Source organism: Ictalurus furcatus, chromosome 15 (genome assembly GCF_023375685.1).
Source record: "Ictalurus furcatus strain D&B chromosome 15, Billie_1.0, whole genome shotgun sequence".
NCBI classification, from domain to species: Eukaryota; Metazoa; Chordata; class Actinopteri; order Siluriformes; family Ictaluridae; genus Ictalurus; species Ictalurus furcatus.
Genome location: NC_071269.1, coordinates 7,198,322 through 7,209,161, shown reverse-complemented (window position 1 = coordinate 7,209,161; position 10,840 = coordinate 7,198,322).

The window sequence follows — 10,840 nt, the reverse complement described above, 5'->3', positions numbered from 1 at the left end:
TTTCGGATTACACTGCATCCGGTTAAATGTTTCATTCGTTGTGTTCGTGAATAAATACGGAGCGGATTGAAACAATTAAGTGGTGAGGTGAGAAAGAGGTTTGTAAGAGGATTACTTTGATTTTGTGTTCGTTTCACAACACTCTACGTATACAAGATACAAATATACACACACATACACACACATACAAGATACACTAGCGAACCCATAGATAAGCCAACGAGTAAACAAGGTTTATTTATGAAGCACGTTACATCATGCAGAGCCACGACAATCTCTTCCACAACCATCCTTACACTTCAACCCGGAACACGGAGCAGCTAAAAGTAACCGATGCGAACTCTTCTGGGACGTCGGTGCAGAATAAGGCAAGCGAGTAGGCGGTTAGAGACCTCTCAGCCATTAAGAGCTTAAAAACACATAACAGAGGCTTAAAGTAAATCCTGTAACGCACAAGCAGCTAGGGAAGAGAAGCTGAAAGCAGGGTCATGTGATTATAAGCCGTTTAGCAGCTGCGTCACGTACTATTCAGTTCGCAGGAACGAACGCGAAATCAAGGAGACTTGGCGATATTCGGAGGAGCGTGTGATTCATCAAAATGGCCGCAGATTTTCAGGCGATTCGGGGCGAGACTTGGTGTTCAGCCAAAGCCCTGTTCGATTCACGTGCGTCGAACACGAGTACAGCTAACACAAGGTCTTGTTTACCGACAAGCGTCACTGTGAATGACCGTGCGAAAGAATTTCGTGTGACTGCAGTTTCGCTGATTCGAGTAGCTTTCGGCGAAAACAAAACAACAAAAGCACAAAAAACTACGCAAGTTTTGAAAAAGTCACAGCAAAACCAAGTGTTTTTAGGCCGCAACAACCACAAAAAACTCCAAAATCCTGTGCTATGATTAATATCATATGAGGCTTCGGGTTCAAAGACGAAAACGGTTTAAAATGATCAAATAAAATAAAAAAAAGTAATACGAATGAATTTCACGGCTTTTTAGTGTAATAGCGATCACTGTGTTTCTGTGTTATAAAATGCACGATGTTACTTTCCCTAACTAGCATTACTTACAATACTGACAAGAAAGAAAAAAAAAACACGTTCAAAAATGTACGTTTATTTAAATACATCACAGGAAAAAAGGACTTTTATTTATCGTGTCGATAATTCGAAAATATACTACATTTATATTCAAATCCATTTTTACGTCTTTACAAATCCTTACAGACGTACTGCAATTCTGCAGCATTCCATCCATCGGTCCATTATTTTCCTATGAGATAGATATAACACCGGAAACGCTGTGTGTTTGATTCCTTACTTTATTAATAAGGGACCTATAAATACACATTGCGAATGATCTCACCCTTGAACACACAGTTTCTGACTCTATATGATCATCGCTACAGCTGCATAAACGCCGGAACGCGAGGTCGGAAAACGCCAGCTGCTCACTTGGACGTGGTGTTCACGTATCTGAGCCACAAACGTGACCACGACAGCTGAGACGCAGAGAGACCTGTAGGTAGGCGTGCGAAAGCCATGCTGTCGTCAGTATCGGACTTCCTGACGTGGTGATGGTTAATGAATTATTGTCTGGACGTTTAATGCAGGTGTACACGTTTAAATATTCTCAATGTTAGTCTTCACACAAACTACAGTTCGAGACGTTCTGTAAAATGATTACGTTCACTCTATTCAGCCGGTTTAAGCCCTGACCCGCAAGTTGTGAAGGAATTGTCAAGTACTATCTCATGATTTCAAATTATTATCTTATTTTGACATATTATCTCATTATTTAAGTTTTTTTTAATTATTTGAGCTATGAATATAAATGTAATATCTCATTATTTCAAGTTCTTATCATGTTATTTTGACGTAGTATCTCATTGTTTCAACTTACTACCTCATTTCATTTTATTGTCTTGCTATTTTGTCATAGTATCTCATTATTTCAAGTTATCATGTTATTCTGACATAACTTTAAACAATGAGCTGCTATCGTGTTATTTTGATGTAGTATCTCATTGTTTCAACTTACTATCTCGTTATTTCAAGTTCTTATCATGTTATTTTGACATAACTTTAAACAATGAGGTGCTATCATGTTATTTTGATGTAGTATCTCATTATTTCAACTTAATATCCCATTATTTCATGTTATTTTGAAACAACTTTAAATAATGAGGTACTATCATGTTATTTTGACATAGTATCTCATTATTTCAACTTACTATTTCATTATTTCAAGTTATTATCTTATTTTGGTGTAGTATCTCATTATTCTAACTTACTATCTCATTTCGAGTTATTCAACTTGACATTGAATTATTTCACATTATTATCTTGTTATTTTGACATAGTATCTCATTATTTCAACGTAATAACATGAAATGGTGATATATTATCTCATTAGTTTGACTTAATATTTAACACCCCGATTAAGACTGAGCGCTATGATCACTACGTTATTTGGTCAGTTAAAGCAAAATCAACATCTGGTTTACTCATTATTATTATTATTATTATTATTATTATTACATGTTGAAATAGTGAGGCAACATAAAATATATAAAGTATATTAATATAGTGATAATAATAATAATAATAACATACATGAAAAAAAAATATATATAGCAACTTTACTGCATTAAAATGCAACTCAGAGGGCTTTACAAATAAAAGACAAATAAGAATAAAAAACTTAAAGAAAAAATTGTTTTAATTAACTGAAGATGCTTGATATCATGTGTTACAATATGACAAACACCCTGTGTGTGTGTGTGCGTGTGTGTGTGTGTGTGTATGTGTGTGTGTGTGTGTGTGTGTGTGTATGTGTGTGTGTGCGCAGCTGTAGGGTGATTTTGGCCACCTGCACCTCTCATGTTAAAGCCACTCTATTTTTTACCACGAGGTCCCCATACACCGCTCTTTTTCCAGCCGTGACGCTGTGTGTGTGTGTGTTTGTGTGTGTGTGTGTTTGTGTGTGTGTGTGTGTTTTGTGTACGTGATGAATGAAATAATTTGAGCCCTTTCCCTTTTTTCAGCACTTTTAACACACAATAGTTGACCCCTTCTTCTGTGTCATTTGTAATTTACGTCACATTATTCAGGGATTATATTTTGCAACTAAAATGCATAAATTAGGATGAGTAAATAAGACTTGCCACAAATAATACATGCAGTATTATCACACACACACACACACACACACACACACACCATATTTCCTACCTCATTAGACTGACTGTAAGGATCCTCCGTATCCCAGTCCAGACTGAACACACTGCTCACTGGGGTGAGAAAAGCTCCAGGACCCCACTGCCTGGCTCTGTTCCAAAATTCACAGTGGCTTATACTCTAGGTAGTGCACTTCTATAGGGAGTAGGGGTAATTTAGGGTTAACACCTCCTCTCTCTTACTATGTCTGTTTCCAGGGTCCGGTTACTGAAGCCTGTGTTATTGTGTGATTCTCTCACTCTATTCATACCCCCTTTCCCTCGCTTTACCTTACATCACTCTTTCTATCACCCCTTTTCTCTGTGTCTGTCTTTCTTTCTTTCTTTCTTTATGTCTCTGTCTGTTTGTCTTTCCCTTTGTCTTTCTCTCTCTCTGTCTCTCTCTTCCGGTCTCTCTCTCTCCCTTTTTCTCTCTCTTTCTCTGTTTCTCTCTTCCTGTTGCTCTCTCTCTCTCACACTTTCTCTCTCTCTCTCTCTCTCTCTCTCTCTCTATCACACACACACACACACACACACACACACACAAGCTCAAAAACTGAGTCTCTTTTCCCAGTTGATTCAAATACAGTCATTTAGTGATGTCATATCATGTCATAAAGATCCTATTTTAAAAAAAATAATAATAATATTTAATAATAAAAAAAAATCATATTTCCTACATACTAAGCAGTATAAGTAATGGTCACATGTTTGTAGGAATATATTAGAGTAATATGAATAAAATGTTTCCTTTTCTGTTAGTGGATCATGTATATAATGCTAACAAACTCCTCCATTAAACACAATTAAACCCCAAATTCCCTTCTCCAGATGTCTCATTTGGCTTATCACATGGAATTTGAACAGGGCACTATTTCTGCTGTTTAATCATTTATTGTACATTTCTGCTTTTACGTCTCAAGTATTCCTTTAATAGCAAATAAATAAATAAATAAAATGAAGCCAGAGCCTAAATGTGTGCAATAACAAAAACAAACAAACAAGCATAGTCTCAATGATCTTTATGATATTTTTAACCATACCAGAGCTAGGGACAACATACAGCACAAACCCAAACAGTCTGTATTCAGACCACACTTTACATCTGCTCTAAATACATCTTGAAAAATATTGGATGAGAGAAGAAAGAACTCAAAATAACGCTGCATCAAACCGCACTTCCACACTGGGTCCACTAGATGGCAGTAAGAGGTCAACGTTACCCTTTCAGCATCTCCTCAGTGTGTTTGAGCGTACAGGATACACCGTATAGCGTCTCGTTAACGTCCTGTCTCTTGGTGGAATGGTCATCGCGAGCGCTCTGTCGTTACTTTATCCATTAACGTTTAAATGACAATTATATTAGTTATCAAGTCAGCACATGCTTGTGTCCTTATGTAGTGTAAAAACATATACCGTATAAAATGGTAGGGATGCCGTATTTGTGTTTCATCATCCTGCTTTTATCATACTCATCGTTTTGACTTGTTGCGCTCTGTTGATCAGAGTCAGTTATTAAAACTAGCCGTTAATTGGAAGTCCAGAACGTGGCAAAATTCCTACTTGTAATTCACACTTGGACTGTTTTTCCCCGTAAAAAAACAACAACCCCTATGTAGAAACAGTCACAATTTCTCCAACCAAACCCAGAAGTTAGGAAATAATCCGCCCAACAATGTCATGGTGGAAAACTGAAACTTACAGCTTTACCTCTGACTTTTACCAAGCTCTGACACTGGAGACTAATTCATTAATGTCAACAGAAACTTCATATCAACAATTATATGGGTTTTTTTCCACTCTCATGCTCTCTGTCTCTATATTTGTTTACTGTTTGTCACAAATGAATTCGACATCTTCTGACCAATCAGAATTGAGAATTCAACCGCACTGTGGTATATATTGCACATTGAGCCCTTTAAAGCTGTTAAGTCTGAAATCAGAGTAGCTATGATATCTTTGGTTGGGAATTTTCCCCCTCCATTTTTTCCATTCCAAGCCCATGGAAATGTGACAGTTGTATTTCTGGCTTCATACCATCCAAAATACCAGCCTTTATTGTCCAAACAGAGTACAAGACATCATTATAGACAGCAATTTTATAGGACTTTTAAGTGCTAAGTCTATTTGTAGTGAAAGTGTAGGTGCAAGTACCAATAAAATAGTTATTTCTTCCGTGTACCATTCATTCGTCTTGAGTAAGCGCTTTATCCTGGTCAAAGTCATGGTGGATTCGGAGTCTATCCCAAGAACGCTAGGCGTGATGCAGGAATACACCTTAATTAGTCCATAGACTATTAGACCAATAGTCCACAGGGCAATGTATGCATAAAAATTAGCACAGAGGGGCAATTTAGAGTAGACAATCCAATGCAGAACCCATTAAAAAAACCCCACATGGACATGGGAAGAAAATATGCAACTCTGTAGAGACAATAACCCGAGCACTGGGTAGAACCAGGGATCCACAAATCAGGGTCATCTTGTTTATTTTTCCCAGCAATTATCTCTAAATCCCATTTTAAATGTTGTTCATGTAAATGACTTGAGTTGCTACATGGAGCTGTCGTCATGGTGACAAAATCTCCCCAACCAAGCCAGCGTCTTTTGGTTGCAACGTACCTTGTAAATTCAGTGTGTACTTTGGTACGCGCAATCCGAGAATCATTGTCAAATTCCACAGCCTAGGTAAGAGCCCAGGTAGGCAACAATAAAACGCTCATAACACAAAAGCAAAAACACGTCCAGGATCAAAACCAGGAAATAGAGATGCAGAGAACATGACAAATAAACCAGCTAACACAGAACAGGTGCTCACAATAGATGAACAAACCAGTGACAGGATAGAGGTGGAGCCAGGACTAAAACAGGAACCGAAACATGACCACATGGCATTTGTTACTATGGGAACTGTGATGCAAAGCGGGAATCAGTGACGAATTATAAAAAATACCCCCAAAACAGTGCTTTACTATCCGAAAACGTTCCAAGTACTACAGTTACTTATCCATTGAGCACCTTGTTAGTGGAAAAGCGTTCCTAGACCCTTTCTCTGAATATCTCTGGAATGACGACTAATATGAAAGAACCTGCATTATTCCGCGGAGAATTCATCCGCTCTGAGCTTCCACAAACTCGTTCGTTTCAACAAATCTTAAATCGTCTCTGCTGCCTTCATTTTATTATTCGTGTATTTTCTAGTTATACGTTACGTAACCAAACAGAGTTAATGGAGCTTTCTTATCTGGGACGAAAAATCGTCTGAAATCCTCGGCAAAAGCCTTCGCTAATCCAGGCAAATGCTTCGGCGCTAAAAAGCCTGCGAAGCTCTTATTCGCCAACCTCGGTAAAGTTTCTGACCCGGCCCGTTTCCCGTGCAGAAGAAGTCCGCTGTAATTAACTGTTCGTTTGAAATGAGACTGAAATGAAGGGAACCGTGTTTATTTTTGGTCCTAAGTGTTCTAGTTGGATTTAGCAACAACGCAGCGTGATGGTGCCCAGATCTCCGAAGGCCATCTGTGAGAAAGAGAGAGAGCGTGAGACAGCGCTGATGGCGAGGCCACCGTTTGGCAAACTTCACACACATGAAGAATCCGAGTCCTCTGGGGAAACCTGCTCTAGTTCCAGGAAGCCGGCTCCGCACCAGCCCGTAATTGATTTCTGTGAATGGAGTCGTTCAAATGCAAACCCGTTCAATTTCTCTGCTTATTTTTCTATTCGATTATGTCACGTGGTCGCGTTCGATCAAGCAAAGTGTTAGAAACTGGAGCTTTTTGTGGTGTTTATGTTCAATAAAAATTGCATTTTCAAGCAAGCGAGTCGATCCGCCAGTTTTCGAACTTTTGAGCCATTGAGTTTAGTCATAATAAATATGTTTTAGTATTCAGTTAAAAGTTTGCGGTGCGACTTGTAGTTCGTTATGCGAGAGGAAATGTACACTGACTGTCAGAACACATATGATCACCCAGTAGGCTATTTTAGCATTGTTAAAAACTCTCAAATCTGAAAACCAAGGAATAAAACAAATGCTCTGAGCTGAAAGTTGTGAAAAAACCCCCATTGCAAGTCATTATTTCGACTTATCCTGTTGTTTCAAGATAGTATGCCATTATTTTGACATACTATCTCGTTATTCGGAGGTAATAACTTGTATTTCAAGACGTCTTTAATGATGTACCACCATGATGTAACATTATTTTGACCTAAATCTTCATTTTTGAGTTATTATCTCATTATTTCAAGATATATATATGTACAGTATATAGACATATTATTATGTAGACATAGCATCTCATTACTTCGAGTTATCTTGTTGTTTTGAGATAGTATGCCATCATTTTGACATACTATCTCATTATTTTGTGGTAAAAACTTGTACTTCAAGATGTCTTTCCTGGTGTACCACCATGATGTAACATTATTTTGACTTAAGTCTTTATTTTTGAGCATTATCTCATATACGTATATAGACATATTGTTATATAGACATAACATCTCATTATTGTCTTTCATTAAACTTAATACCAATATATTACGTCATTATTTTGAGTTGTTATCTCATCATGTCAAGATGCTGTCATTATATTGAGACGTTATCATGATTATCACGTTCGTTCGAAATATTATGCAAGTTATTTCAACTTAATATCTCGTAACGTTGTCTTAACTCACGAATATCAAATGTTATTTGCCGTTATCTCATGATTTCAAGGCGTCATTATTACCATTTTTTTTCAATATACGCCATTATTTAAACGTATCTCGTTATTGTCATTATTTGACCAAACCTCTCATTACTTCAGTTTAATAAATTTCAAGATATTATGCCACTGTATTGAGACAATATCTCGATTAACTTTTAAATTAAGATTTCAAGAGTATATAAGCTATTGATACTTAATATCTCGTTATTTCAAGATAGGTTGCTATGATCAGTTTTATCTCAGAATTTCAAGATATTATTTTGTTATTCTCACTTACTGTCTCATTATTTTTTAATTAACTTATCATTTTGAGATGTTATATCGGGTTATCTCATTATGTCAATATATTATCTCATTATTTCAAGAAATGATCCCATTATTTTGACTTACTATCTCATTTTATTTTCACTTATTAAATGCCTTAGTATTTCAAGATATGTTGTTGTTTCTTGATATCTCATTATCACATGAGATATTATTCTGATGTAGCTTCTCATTATTTCGACATAATAACTTTATTTTAAGAGTCGTTGTTTTGAGTTTTTTTTTAGTATTTCAGGATATTGTGTCGGTAAATTGAATCGTTATGTCAGTTATCTTCTTATTTCAAAATATTACGCAAGTTATTTCAAGTTACTGAAATAACACAGTTTTACAATATAATTTCATTATTTTTTAAGATTATGCCATTATTTCAACTTAAAATCTAATTTTAAGATATTATCTCATTATTTTGAGTGAATAACTCTGTAATATCAAGACGTTATGTTGTTATCTCATTATTTTAAGAGATTATGTCCTTATTTTGTCTTACTGTCTTAACTTGACTTAATAACTCGTTATATCTTGTTATTTTAACTTAATATTTAACAACCCACAATCTGTCTATCTATTATATTAGCTATTGATGCGACACCTTTCATCATCTATAATCAGCTGTTTATAGTTTATTATTTTATTTTAGAAATGACAGTACCTGAGGAGGAGGAGCATATGTGAAGCTTAAAATGAAAAACATTTAAATGGGAAACTGCTGAAAACACAGCTGAGATAAGGGTGAATAGCAACGGTTGCTAGGCAGTAGTTTGAGGAGCAGGAAGCTGTACTGTAACTGGCTTTTACAGTATTCAGTTCATTTGTTTTTATAAGCTGTAATTGAAATAACTGAGCTGAAGACGACGCTGCAGTCAGGACGTCTCCTCACGTTCTAATGGATTCACTTCCTGGATTTTACTACAGGGGATTATTCAGTTTAATCAGGTTAAAAGCCTCAACACAACAATCTCTCTCACACACACACACACACACACACACATATATATACACACACATACACACACACAAACACACACACATACACACACACGCACAATCTCTCTCTCTCTCTGTCTGTCTGTTTTCTCTCAGTCTCTTTCACTTTCTGTCTGTGTCTCTCTCTCATTCTCTCTCTCTGTGTCTGTTTCGTTCTTTCTCTCTGTCTGTCTCTCTGTCTTTCTCTCCTCTCTCTCTCTCTCTCTCACTCTCTCTCTCTGTGTCTGTCTGTCTCTTTCTTTCTCTCAGTCTGTCTCTGTCTGTCTTTCTCTCTCTCTCATTCTCCCTGTTTCTCTCATTCTCTCTCCCTGTTTTTCTCTCTGTCACTTTTATTCTCTCTCCCTCACTCAGAGTGTCTGTCTCTTTCTTTCTCACTGTCTGTTTTATCTCCGTCTCTTTCACTTTCTGTCGGTCTCTCTTTCTCTGTTTTTATCTGTCACACTGTCTTTCTCTGTTTCTCTCTCAATTTGATCTCTTTCTTTCTCTCTTATTCGATCTGTTTTTGTCTTTCTCTGTCTCTATCTCTGGCTGTCTCGGTCTCTGTCTCTCTCATTTTTGTTTCTTTCTGTTTCTCGCTCTGTGTCTGTCTCTCGCTCTCTCTCTATCAAGGTTGTTTTTCTCTCTTTTTTCTCTTTCTGTTTCTCTATCAATGTTTTTTCTCTCTTTCTCTGTGTGTCTCTCTCCCTGTCTTTCTCTCTATCTCTCTCTCCTTCTGTCCGCCTGTCTCTCTCTCTCCCTCACTATCTGTCTTTCAGTATGCCTGTGCACTGCTTATTTCCTTCTTACATAATCATCTGTTCACTCTGTCATCTTTTTTTCCCCTCTCTGTTCTGCTGGGTGAATCTGTTCTGGTTTGGATCTGTGTTCTGCAGCAGGTGAAAGGTCATGTTTTTTTTTTTCTTCTGCATTTCATTACCATCATGTTCTCGTAAGGGTTCTTGGACAGGCATTACAGAGCCGGGCTTCAGTTGTGCCTCCTCTTCATGCGCTGTCTCTCCTCAAGGCACTAACGAGCAGTCTTCGGCTTCATCGCCTAATTATTACAAGCAGGACGCTAGGCATGATCAAAGAAATTATTCATCACTTCATTTGGTAAGACTTGTTTAGATCAATTGAAAAATCATTTGAATAAAAAATGTGAATTATTTACATTAAAAACATTTGATTTCTATCGTTTATATTTTCATTATATTGCCCTTGCCTGGAATCTGATGTGATGTCTTGTGCTTCCTGACATGCTTTTCTGCTCACCACGGTTGTAATGAGCAGTTATCTGAGTTACCACATCCTTCCTGTCAGCTTGAAGCAACGTCAATAAGGCGTTTTCGCAGGCAGAACCACCTCTCGCTGGATGTTTTTTGTTTTTCCAGACCATTCTGTGTAACCTCTAGAGACTGTCCTGTGTTTAAAACACCAGGACATCATCAAACTGGCACCAACAACCAGGCATTTCCTCATTTTGACGTCCGACTCAAATATTAACTGAAGCTGTTGACCTGGTCATTTGTTTTTATTTGATTTGATTTGGTTTGATTTGATGCATCGCAGTGCTGCCACATGATCGGCTGAATGGATAATTGCTTGAACGAGTAAGGGTTCAGTAGAGATTAA